Here is a 13873-nt window from a genome sequence, read left to right on the forward strand (position 1 = left end):
GGAAAGCCGACATTGCCTTTGCCGTGGCCATTATATTCGCTTTACATTTTTTGACTCTGATGTTTCTTTGATTGAATATCTAGAATGTGATTTGCTGATACGAGCCACTTTTCTTTTCCTCCTGTATAAATCAATACCATTAGGTTGTTTTCCGTTGGTTTGTTTGTGCTCCTGGTCTTATAACTTTACCTCCTCTTTCAAAGCGCTGCGCAAACTGTTGGCGCTATATAAATACTATGTAATAATAATAAATAGCCAGTACTATTCAGTCTGTCTGCCAGATGAAGCCAGACTGGTATTTGACTCGTGAATTATCTTTAAACCTATGTAACTCTGTCCTCCGTTTTCGGTCAGTGGTTTACCACGGCATTCCTAAGCTTTGTGAGACATTTATACCACCCACAGACATCACCCTCATATCAAGCATTCTATTTCTGATGGCTCTGAACAGTCACATTAGTACTCAGATATAGAAATATTAGTCCATTGTTTTGTGGCACCCTGCTGAAAAGTGACAAGCATCATGCCAGTCACCCAGCAATTTACTGAATATTGAATACTATTGAATACTAACTTTTTGTTTATAAATACCAATGCCCTGTTTACACAGATTGCACTCTCCACCACCCTCTGAAAAGCGATTTGTGGTGGACTACTTTTCATAGATTGGTGGAGCAGAGGCTGCCCGGCAGGCAGGAGTTGATACAGCCGCCTCTTGAATTCAGGTTTAAAAAAAAAATCCCAATGGCTATTTTCTATTGCAATACCACGCCCCAAACACGCGTGTCACGCAGTCCTATAAATTGCAGCTGTTTCGTTTGATAAGCAGCATTGCCAGTCAAACGCTACATGCTGTATGTTTTTGCTGCCATGCAAAGCATCGCAGTCATGGCAATGTGTACAGCACTGTTTGGCTGCTGTGCTACCATTGTAGCAGACAGCAAAGCCTCAACTATGCAGTTTTACTACCCCCTTGCCACCCGGGTGACCAAGGTCTTTCTGCAGTTTTACCATTTGGGAACATTAATGTAAATAATACAACTAAAATACTATGCTTGTTAACCACTTAAAATGCAACTTTGCCAAAACTTTTTTTTTAGTTTTGAAGAGAGTACAGATGGATTAGAACAGTTATCATGTTTTATTGCTGTCTTTGCCTCTGTTGTTTGTCCTGGAGACTGTTATCACTGAAAGTGAAAATTAAAGAAAGTTACAAATCCTGGGTTGTCATCAAAACAGAAATAGATGGGAAATCTTCCAATGGGGACACTAGTTTGGGTGACCCTGCTGACCACCAGGGATTTCTGTCTCTTTGGAGAGATTTCCTCTCACTTCCTGTTGTGGCTCTCGGACAAGATGTTAGGGCAAAGCTCCCCAAATGGGACATAGATGGCATAGATGGCAAAAAAAATACAGACAGAGGTTATAACCTTCCTTTATTCTATCAAAAACTTTAAAAAAAATGTTTTGGCTTCAATTTGACTTTAAATTTGGTGGCTAGATCACTAAAATGTGGTAGTGAATTTCACATTTTTACTGCTCCCACAGTAAAGGACCCCTTGGGCGGTTTAAGAATCTACCGCATCCCCTCCAATTTCTTGTGCCCCTTGTCTTCCTCAAAGTCACTGCATACATACAGTAGTTGTTTTTTCTGAAAGTCTGAAAGGAAATAAACCTATTACAATGTAATACCTAAAATGGTAACAGCATATTAACAACTCTGAAACACATTTGAATACAGCTGCTGTGTTTTATAATGTGGGTCATTTCCTGTACCTTCCCTTTATCTGCAATTAAAACACTTCATTAGCTTAAAACAGTGATTTGTAGCACATTGGAGAATTGTTTCTTGGGTTTGTTCAATCTTCCAAAGGAAATTACATTAATTTGTGACCAAGAATAGCATTTAGAATAATACAGACCAAATGAATTGTCATACTCAAGGTTGGATTGTACACGTATGCATCTTGGAAAGCAGACCATCTACACGTTCCACTGAAGCTAACTGAGGGCATGGTCACTGAATGGATGACTGAGGATTTATTTTCTGCTTTATCCATAGCAATATGAAAAAACAGAAGTGTGTACACATTTTTCAATATCATGAAGTCCCTTGAGCGATTTATATATACTGTATATATAATCCCTAAAGGGCAGGAAACCCACTTAGAGACTCCAGTGGTGAGATACACAAATATAATTGTTCCTGGGTGAGTAAATATCTAATCTGTCATTCTTGGGGGCATATAGGCCTGTATGTGACAAATCATGTGGCTCTTTCATACTAAGGTGCCTGAAGTTTTTCTCCACAGATGCTTAACAGGCCAGTCCGTCCTTTATCAGAATTTACTATCTTGATTCTGAAACAATGCCTTCTTTCCTCTAAAATATAAATCAAGTTTGGAGATTTTCTTTAAAGTCCAACTCCATCTTTAGGGATCTACACTTTACCCTCTCCAGTCTACCTGCAGAATTACTTGACGATTGGTTGGGGACTATCATTGTGCATTCAAGAGATGCAATTCATACATGCATACTTAAATGTCTCCTGGAATCCAACAGTGGCTAGTAGAATGTCTGATTTTCCCCAACTGCTGACGTGTAGAATACATAAATAATTCAGAAACCTCTCTGTTGTTGAGTGACACCTTTGTTATGACCTTGGAAGAGATGCAGCGTAACAAGTTCCTTTTTCTAAATCTCACCACTGGAGTCTAAAAGAGATGCTAATGATCATCCAGCGCTGGGTCCTTTTTCTTTATATTTACTTCCTGCGGGGGTCCTTCTTCTGTGTGTCCATGTCACTGCCTGTGTGGCGTTGACAATTCCCATTGGTTGTACACTGGAGGTGTCCTCTCAGGGCTATTTCTTACCAAGGGCGTTCCAGGAGCAGAGCAGAGCAGTTACCAGATCAAAACAGCGTCCAAAGAATTCCAATGGGATTTTGGGCTCTAGTTCACACCGCAGCTTTCAGTTCCAAGAGCATGTAAAAAAACCTGCAGCATGCCCTATTTTTCCTGCTCTGGAACGCATGCAAACGCATCAAAAACGCATGCAAATGCCCTGGAACGCACTGAACACCCATTGTAGGCTAAAAAAAGCATCAAAAACGCATGCAAACGGCCCGGAACGCTGCAAAAACGCGGCACAACCCACTGCACTGCGTGTGCAGAAACTCATGCAGATGTGGTCTGCATTTGGTGTGAACAACCCCTTAGGATCCAGAGGACAACAGACGTCGACCCGAGGGGAGTCAAGGGGAATAGTGAGTGAGCGTTACTGCGCATCACTGGATTAGTGGTCCTGCACAGGGACAGGGGAGCTATAATGAGTATATCTTGCTTCAAAAGATAAGAAAAAAACACCTCCCAGGATAGGGTTGAGTGTGGAGGCATGGTAGGGTAATATATTTTCAGTGGAGTTGGGCTTTAAGTGGGGAAGATAGGGGGCAAAGAGTGGGGGTGTTGATGCCCAAAGCTCAGCTTTAATATCAGTTGTGAGTGGTGTTAACATGAAGCTCATAGATAGATTGCCTTCCAATAATGATCTTGTGTCATGTGCTCATCATGTGCTAAGGCAGGGGTGCCCATTAGGTAGATCGTGATCTACCAGTAGCTCTCAAAGCTGATGCTGGTAGATTATGAAGGGTGTGAATGGCGGCCCCTTTATTCCATTTTGGTATATTTATTGAGCTGTGCAGCTAAGGTAACACATCATTATAACAAGCTCATATAAAATGTTTTCATCCTCCATACACCAGTCTATGCAGCACAGCTGAGAGTTCTGGCAAATAAACTGTTAATTTCTTATGGCTGCTCTGGATACAGCAGTGTTGTTGGCAGTACTCAGGGGCATAGACTTTTCATAAAACAACATGAAACAAATATTTCCTAATGTGCACAGAGAGTATTGTTACTGACCCAGTCTCTGTGCATCCTTTAATAAAATGATACATTTTATGAGATTACAATTCATGGATATGATTTCACAGGGGTATTAAGAGCCTGTATATTGTGGACCATAAGAGCAAACCACATCTGAATAGCTTATTTATTTCATGCATGTTACTGTTTAAACAAAAAGAAGAATAGCGAGCTGGTGTATTGCCTTATTTCCTGACACTCGGCCACAGAAAGTTGGAATCAGAGGTGTCAGTTGATAAAGTCCTGTACAGGGAAGTTAATCCTTCAGCACTTTGTTGGATTTATCAGAACACTTGGCAAGATAATATAATAACATATTTGGCATGGACTGAACATAGAATACATGACATGTAATGCCTTATTGAATATTATAGGTTGGGAATATGGACATTGCTATTGACCTAAAGTTGGCCACATAAGCTACAATTGGACTGCATGGTCTCCTTTACAATCACTACCCGATTGGATATAAATTGAATTGGTAGAATTTTATTTGGTATCAGCCTTTTGCTATCCCCTCTACAGCAGAGCTGAGACCGAGGGAGAAGCAGCACAATGAGCCAGTCAGTAGTGTATCATGTACTGACAAAGTACATGCTGACAGAAGGAGAAAGCAGAGCGACCGAATTATAAATCCTTTGGCAGGTAATATCTATATTAAGCTGTTTGCCTGCTGTTTCATGCCTTCAGCCAGGGTGAGAAGAATTCCCTTGTCACTCCCATCGTAGTGTCAGAGGATTCTCTAGTGAAATCAGTGTGGTAACACCAAATTCTGTCAGGCCCAACAAAACCAGGATGTGAGAAACTTAGCAGTGCTGTATCTGGCCTACAAAAGGACATGCAATCTTACACATAGCATGGTACACCAAGGCGCACCGAGAGACTAATGAATGGTCTCCTTTAAACTTTTAAACCGTCATCTCATGCAGACTAAATTCTATCCTTTTAAAATCACTGTGCATCTTGTAAATAAAACATGTATCCTGCAGTGTTATATTTGTCTGCAGAATTGATTGCATTGACATAGAACGATCTCAGAGGTTGCACATTAAATATTTAAGAGGTTTCTTTATGTGTCTGTTGTGAAAAAGCCTTTCCTTTGGAATATGTACTTTGGGAGGAATTTTATATCTTCAAATGCAGCTGTAAATTAAGGATTGGTTTACTGATCAATGCAGTTGTTTCAGGTTTATTTATATTATTTAAAGTGACACTAAAATTAACATAAATAAAAAATAAATAAAAGTAACATATAAAAAAGTAAAATAAAATAAAAGTCACATATAAAAAAAGTGAAACCCCCCCCCAAAAAAAAAATGTTTAACTCCCCCAGATCGGCCGGCTATGGAGCCGCCGATCGTCTATATGTGAATGGGGGCGCGCGCGAGCAGAAAAAAAATGCCGTCTGGAGACAGCAACCCACCAATGCTGCAGTGCCGTCCGTCCGTTTTTTTACAACGGGCGGACGGCAAGTGGTTAAAGAAGTACTTTGGGCAAAGCTGGTGGTATTCAGCATTGCTGATTTTTATTATAATGTATTGCTGGGAATTGTAGCCATGCATAGATGGTGGTATTCTGCATTGCTGTATGATGATTATACAGCAATGCAGAATAGTACCAACTATGCAGGACTACAAGTCCCAGCAATGCATTATATTATTAAAGGAGAACTATGAACTCGTACTTGTGGAAATGCCCCAATACCAAGCGCAGATACCGGTGTTCTGTCAAGAATGCTGACCTGGTCGAATCTGCCGACCTCAGCATCTCGCTTGTGCACAGACCAGAATTATTCAGGAAACAGGCAGTTATTGACCAAGTATTTTGTTTAAATCGTTAATTGTGATCGTTCATAATATCCCATCCATCATTTACTGCCATCCATCATCTACTACCATCCATTATTTACAGCCATCCATCATTTACAGCCATCCATCATTTACTGCCATCCATCATTTACAGCCATCCATCATTTACTGCCATGGACGGCATATTATTAACGGTCACAATTAGCAATTAAAAACGAATACTTTGTAAATAAATGCCGGTTTCCTCGTTAATCCCATCTGTGCGCAAGCTCAGATACTGGGTCGGTGTTCTCAACAGAACACCGGCACTACATTTTTAAACAAGCGGCTGCCTGAGGTCCCACGCTTACTGGCTCCTCATTTGCGAGGTGTACGGCTGGCCGTTCACCCCACTTTGGCTGTCACTTCAGCTCAGTCAAACCGAAGCATATGCTGTACGGGCTAGAGTGAATAGCCCATACAGCAGCCCTTCGATTTCGACTGACCCGAAGGGCTCCTGCAATCGAAGCTAGCCGAAGGATCAGCTGAAGCTATGGCTGGATCCTTCAGCAACTATGTGAATAGACCCCATCGTTCACCCCGCTTTGGCTGTCACTTCAGCTCAGTCAAACCGAAGCATATGCCTTCGGCTTGTCTGAGCCGCTCGGCCGCCTTCGGGAGCTGTACGGGCTAGAGTGAATAGCCCATACAGCAGCCCTTCGATTTCGACTGACCCGAAGGGCTCCTGCAATCGAAGCTAGCCGAAGGATCAGCTGAAGCTATGGCTGGATCCTTCAGCAACTATGTGAATAGACCCCTAAACTCCACAATTGCTGTATTTTTTATACAAAACTGTGTAGCTGGCTCCTGCAATGTTCACAGGGGGTTGATATACTAAAGGGGTAGGAAATGTCACAGATTATTCACAAAAGGGTGAAGAGTTTGGAGAAGGCAGGAGAAGTGAATAATCAAGGACAGCATAGCTGAACTAGAAAGTGAGCTGAATTGGAGAATATTTCCTAGATTGTTCACTTCTCCTGCCTTCTCTTAACTCTTCACCCTTTAGCTAATAACCCTTCTAGTTTAGGAAATACAGTGAAGCTATGTTAACTTTCAATACCCAGATATTTTCTACAGAAAATTAAACAAAATATACATGCTTGCACACGATTGAGTGATGGAAGTAGACACAGCATCACCTTGTTTACTAAGCTAAGCGAACATTTTCTGTCAAGGTCCATAGTCAGTAGGGAAGTGGCTGGCCTTCAGTCCCCTCCAATGGCCCAGGTCACGGAGGCTTCAGTGACACTACCGTTTTAGTAAATCAACCGCACATTGTTTGAAGGTTAGTAGGCTGGAAGCAAGGGAAATAGTGGATAAATAGGCAAGTGCCAACACGGCCATAGTGCCAATGATAGCTCTCTAAAATGAACCTGCTCTTTTTTGATTGGAGTGTCTCTTTAACCACCTCCTGTCCGCCGAACGTTCAGAAACGGCAAGACGGGAGTCTTCTGAATGTGGGTGGGCGTCCTTCGTGCCCGCGCCCCCTGGCGCGCACGAGTGGGAAACCGCTAGAATATTAAACAACCAGCGATGGCCTTTAAATGCAAGCGGTCTGATTCTTATCCCCTTATGTGATAACAATAAAGTTAAGTGTAAAAAAAAAAAAAAATTCTTACAAAATAAATAACATTTACACACACAAAAAAAACCACAATTTTTTGGAAAGTCCCCCACCCCCACATAGATGCGCAAAAATGTGTTAGGTGCGCCTACACGCAAAAACGACGATTGCGCCAATTACGCAATGTTACATATCGCTGCGAACATCGCAGTGAGAGCAATAATTCTAGGGCCATCAATCACTGATAACACTAAACAGATGAGCAGTAAAATCTTTTAAATCTTTGCCTATGGCCAATTTTGGGTATGGCCGTTTTTTGCGATTTCGCGGGCGTGCACAATTTTAAAGCTTCACATGTTTGGTGTCTATTTACCCGACTTGACCGTGCCTTTTATAGTTTACTGAAAAATTAGGTCATAATAAATGTTTCCTAACATAATAAAAGGAAAACTGTTTCAGTGGTGATTAAATACCACCAAAAGAAAGCTCCATCTGTCCCCAAAAAATGGTATAAAATTCATTTCAGTACAGCGTTGCATGACGGAATAAACGTCAGTCAAAGTACCGCAGCGCTGAATACTGAAAAATGGCCTGGCCAGGAAGGGGGTGTAAACACCTGGTCAGCAAGTGGTTAAAACCTGGCATGTACCACCAGTGAAATAAATAGCTCTCGTCTTTGAAAATTGAATTGGAAAGAATGTTTTCCTCAGCAAAAAAAAAAAAGAAAGGTTGTACATGTCCAATAACAGTGTGTAATGATATTGTGGGGGTAGGATACAGAGTGCCTCGCTGTGTCCATGTTATTCTAGGTTCAGTTTCAAGCCATTTATTTTCACCTTCCTCAGCAGAGTTGCACATCCATGTAGCATTCATTCTCCACACTTCATTGCTGGGGAAGCGGCGTGAGGAGTAAGCGGGGCTGTTTAAACTATTAATAGAGATCGTATATCTGCCTCAGTGAGCTGGACACAGTCCAGGCCCATACACTTGATGACACCTCTGGCTTGACGTGATTTGTTTAGCCATACATACTGAAAAGGGACTGCGGCTGCGGCCTGCACATGGATGCGAGTAATATACAGGGAATCGCTGATTGCAAGAAGTCTTTAAAATATGGTTTATTTCTCTATAAACTGAAACTCGTAAAGGCCATTTATCTTGTGTTACGATAGAATACATGGACAGTAATGAGTACAGTTGCCGATTTAGCTTGTTTTATAGGACAATGTTTGTGAAGGCCTGTCACCCAACTTGACCCTTAATTGTTTTTATTAAACAACAACTGTACAATTGGCTTTTCTTAAAAGGACCCTCCAGGCTAAACTGAACATTAAAAATAAATGCAGCTCTGTTAGTCACTAATACATCATTAACTTTTTTGTAAAAGCAAGCAGCCTAAGAACCTGAATCACCTGTTTGCAATCCTCTGTACATCAGAGCTCAGACTGGGAGAGGGGAAAGAAGCAGAAGGAGCCAATCAGTTGTGCTGCAGCGCTCTTGTGCTACCAAGGGACATACCGATAGAAGGGGAGATCAGAATGACTGAGACGTGAACTCATCAGTCTGCTGCCTCTCCTTTCACTGTCCAGTCACAGACTGGTAGAGGGACAAGACCTGCAAGTGTAATTTAACTGCAATAAGGAAAAAATGGGTCCCAGACAGGTCTGTGTAAATCACATGAATGGATGTACTGGTAATACAGCCTCCATATATGTATTTTATCTCTGTATTTAGCTGTTTGCCTGGAGTTCAGCTTTAAGCCTTCATTCACACTAGAAACGGCCGGCACGTACAGCTCCGTGCTGCGTGCACAGGCGTATCGGGCAGGTCCCGGGAAGGACAAGTGCTGCGTGTGATTAGTACGCAGCCCCTGTCCTTCTCTATGGGACTACGTGGCCGTACGCCGCACTATGGTCACCCACCCTGCACGTCCGTGGGGGTGCGGGTGAGCGTCCCGAGCAGACAGGATGGATCCTGTCTGCGTCCGGGGCGGGACACCCTACGCTCACCTACGGGGCCCCCCGGCGTATGGCCGCGTGCTCGCTTAGAGAAGGACGGGGGCTGCATACTAATCACACTCAGCACCTGTCCCTCCCGGGAGCTGCCCGATACAGCCGTGCACACTGCACGGAGCTGTACGTGACGGCCGTTTCTAGTGTGAATGAGGGCCAAAGGTGCAGGACTTTGGGCTATTGTCCTGAACTTGGCCTTACTAATCGGTGAGTACCTGACCCGAAACAATGAAGTCAGTGAAGTCTGGACACTACCCCGGGTAGTGTAGCCAAGATAAGAGACAAATTTGCAGGGCTCGAAAATCCACTCTTCTGCTCGTCTGTGACGAGCAGACAGTGGAGCCCGACGAGCAGCTTCCAGGCCGGCCGCTGTAATTACACGGCCGGCCGGGAGCTTTACAGTCAAGCGATCGAGCGTCTATAGAGACGCTCGATTGCTTGTGTCAGAAGCTGTCACTGCTGTTGCCGGTCCCGAGATCCGCTGTGCCCGATGCGGCCGGGACCGGCACGGCTCTGTGACAGGAGATCAAAGGGAGTTCAGTACACGAACTCCCTTTGATCTCCTCTCAGTCCCCGAATGCAGGAAGTGATGTATATTACATCACTTCCTGCATTCAGTGTCACTCTCCAGCTAGAGAAGCTGATGAAGCCGATCTCTGCCTCATCAGCTTCTCTGGGGGTCCCTAGGTGACTTTAGGGTCTTGGAGACCCCTGATGTCTCCATTAAGAGGACCTGTCATGTAAATTAGCTATCCCATAGGGGGCTTCTTAGCCCCCCATGTAATAGCAATAAAGTTGTGTTAAAAAAAAAAATAATATAAAAATTAAAGAATCATAAAAAAATAAATAAAGAAGCATAAAAAAAAATTTAAAAAGAAAACATTTTTTTAAGTCCCCCGCCCCCCACATACACACGTAGATATGCGTCGGGTGCGCCTACGTGCGAAAACGACGATTGCGCCTATTGTGCTGCACATGTTACATATCGCCGCAAATGTCGGAGTGAGAGCAATAATTCTAGAGCCATCAATCACTGACAACACTAAACTGATGAGCAGTAAAAGCTTTTTAATCGTCGCGTATGGGCGTTTTTTGCGATTTTGCGGGCGCACGCAATTTTAAAGCTTGACATGTTTGGTGTCTATTTACACGACGTGACCCCGACTTTTATGTTGTACTAAAAATATGGGTAAGAATAAATGTTTTATAACATAGGGAAACTTTTTTTTTTTTTACATTTATGGTACTTTTTTCATTATAAAGTAAAAACAAATAACCCCCCGTGGGGTCACAAAACAAAGCTCTATCTGTCCCCAAAATTTTTTAAAATATATTGCAAGGCTATAGTCCGGTCATGCTGACTGGTGAAATTTTTGACTGACTGGTGAGACACTATCAAATTTTTCAAGCCCTGCAAATTTGAAATGGCAGCTCCCATTTTTCTGTGGTCACAAGCTCCCTTTAAGCTTTAAAGTGCATGCAGGCTTAGGTTTCGATTTTTCATCCAGGTCTTCTGTTGTGTATCAGTCCATCCCACTGTATTTATCTGTGATCTGAAAACCACTTACTTGCTTAAAAAAAATATATACATTGCATACATACATAGGCTTCAAAAACCAGAACTACTCGCCCAAATGTGAGAAGCCATAACAGGGTTGATTTACTAAAGTCAAATAGGCTGTTGACTTTGCAAGGGGATTTGTACCTTGTAGAAGATGTTTCTCTTAGCTTTCCCTTTGCAAACAATACTCAATCATGTGCAAGGAAAATGAACAAAAAAAAAACATTCTTTGTGCTTGCACGTAATAAAGTGATGGAAGTCAGCAGAGCTTCACCTCATTCACTAAACTGAGGGGAAACATCCCCTGCTAAGTGCACATTTCCTTGCAAAGTCAACAGCCTTTGGTTATTCATGGACTCGGGCTGCAGAAGCTGACATTAAAATCAGAATAATATAACCAGATTGGACTCTATACTTTTAGCAGAATTCACTCATCTTTTTTACTTGAATTTTGATGGGAATCTGTCAGGACAGAAATACAGGAGCAGCCATTGCTGTCTTTGTTTGGAGGTTCAGGCTCTGGGGCTGTCAGTCTTATTCTTGATTTCCTATTTAGTGAGTCACTGACCAAGAACCAGCATGTGCGTATCGGGTGTTCCATCACCTTATATACACACGCTTATTCCGGGTCAATGACTCACCAAGTAGTAAAGAAGGGACAGATAAATATAAGCATGCTATATATGTGCTTCTCCTTGTGTTGACTTTACCCATAAATCCAAAGTTTCCTTTATTTGGAAAGACTGTCCCTCTTCTGGAACCAAATCCCTTTGTCCCGCTTTCTTCCTCAGTTGTCCCTCTTTTTAGCCTGACATATAGAAGTGTATACAAAATGTACTACTCAAAGTGGAACTAAACTCAGAGAGTAGCAAACTGCTAAAAGATAGATATTTATGATAAAAGAAACGTTGTTTGTCACTTCCTTAATAAAACCCCTTCCTGACTGCTAGCAGTCTTGTAAGATTTGTATAATGACTGCCATGCATGTGCTGCTTAGGGGCATATTTATAAAGCAGTAGATGTGACATTCACAAAACATTCATTGGTGGCAAATCAACTGCTGTCATTAAAACACATGCACCTGGAAGATTCACCTGCAGTGAATGTTTGATGAATGCCAGACTCTTTGCTTTATAAATATGCCCCTTAGATTACAGTGCACATCTTACAGATAAATACGGGGTCCTGGGATAAATGAGCACCCAAGTGCATGCGTGGAAGTTACGTCATCCTAGGCTGGCCTGTTAAAGGGTTAATAAACCCTCACATGTTTTTGCATATATCTACTGCTAGCAAGCAGTAGATATATGCAAAACGATAAAAAAAAACAACATTTTTTTAAAGGGTTAATACTTACCTGTGTTTCTGCCGCATGCTCCCGTCTGAACATCTGGAAATTTATCGGTCAGACACAAAGGATCTTGGGGCGGGCGCATGCGCACTTCAGATGTTCGGCCGGGAGATAGGTAACACCAACAAAGGGTCAACAGCAGAGTTCTTGGATGTGGCATCGCTGGAGAAGGGCAAGTTACAAGATAGTGTGCCATGATATGTAAATATAGTGTGCATACTTGCTCATTATGGCATGAGCTCCTGTGAGGTTGAAAAGTTTACTTCCACTTTGAACACCAAAGTGTTGTACTGAACTGAATGATTGCATCTGTTATACTGAAAAGCCAACATAAAGGAAAAGTAATGGTTAAAAAAAAAGCGCATCTGGATTTAACCAGTGGTTTGTTGTATATTAATATTGTGATTGATGTAATAGGAATTGTGTACCTTGCCTACATACTTTGTGCTAAGAGGCATCTTAGAAATTTGTGAGGTCTGTTTTCCTCCCTTACACAATATGAAATTGAAATCAGGTCAATGTAATCTTGCCGAGTTTAATAAAACAGCCGCCTTGTGAAACATTACTGAAACCTTCATTTTCTTTTATGTAGGGTGAGAGGGTTCAGCTACCATTTTTAATTCAGTGATTTATGGGTTCATAGTACCTTTAGGCCATGCTTGTGTTTTCCCTCCATTAAATTCCAGGTATAAATATTTGTGTAAGGCATTGTCCTGAGCCCCGTGACACAAATCTGATTCCTATTACCATCTCATAAACAGAAAGCAGTGAAGGTCACACATTTTACTTGATTACATCAATAATGACTCACCTCTTCTGAAATGGTAAACGGCCCCCTATTGCAATTCTGCATAATGGTAAACCGCCATTCCCGTTCCTGTTTTTGCCTTCAGCAGAAAAATTATGAAATGTAATAATGTAAACAGAATATTGTAGCCAGATGCCCTTAGTGCATATGACTTTTTCTAGTTCCCTGGCAAATATCCCAGCATAATATTTTCGTGAAATGTAAAAGCAAACTATAAATGTTTCTTCAGTCGGCACACGGGAATAGATGTATCGCTAATAAATAAATATGTGCAAAAATGTTATGTGCAGTATATAAATATTCATCCTTTTCCCTTTCTCTGTTTTGTCTAATAATCCCGTCCATATTCTACTGCCAGTCTCTCGATTGTTAAAGTGCACCAACAGTAATAATAGAATTATTCCCTTATAACACTCACTATGGTCTACGTATAGATATACTGTACTTCTGTCAGAATGCCTAGAGCTTCTTTTTTCATTTAGGTATACAGTGTAACATGCCAGCCCAATGCTTGAAATAAGCTTGTATGCTGGGAACACCGAGTTCTGGAAGGTAAAATTCCAGGTCAGATATTACCAGTTCTACTGAACCTCTCTAAGAGGTCGACAGCAATTGCATAGTACGTAATTGTGTGATCTGAGGAAGTAAATAGACCCAGCACAAAAACACATGAAGAGCTTTTCACAATTGAAGCTATTTATCTAATCACTGTGTAGGATTGCAAACCAGAAAGTAGAGCATTTGTAGGCATTCTTGATATGTATTGTACAAGTATGGCTACTCCCTTGTACATATATAGTTATATAT

This window comes from Nanorana parkeri, unplaced genomic scaffold, assembly GCF_000935625.1.
Source record: "Nanorana parkeri isolate BGI_ZX_2015 unplaced genomic scaffold, ASM93562v1 scaffold1250, whole genome shotgun sequence".
Lineage (NCBI taxonomy): Eukaryota > Metazoa > Chordata > Amphibia > Anura > Dicroglossidae > Nanorana > Nanorana parkeri.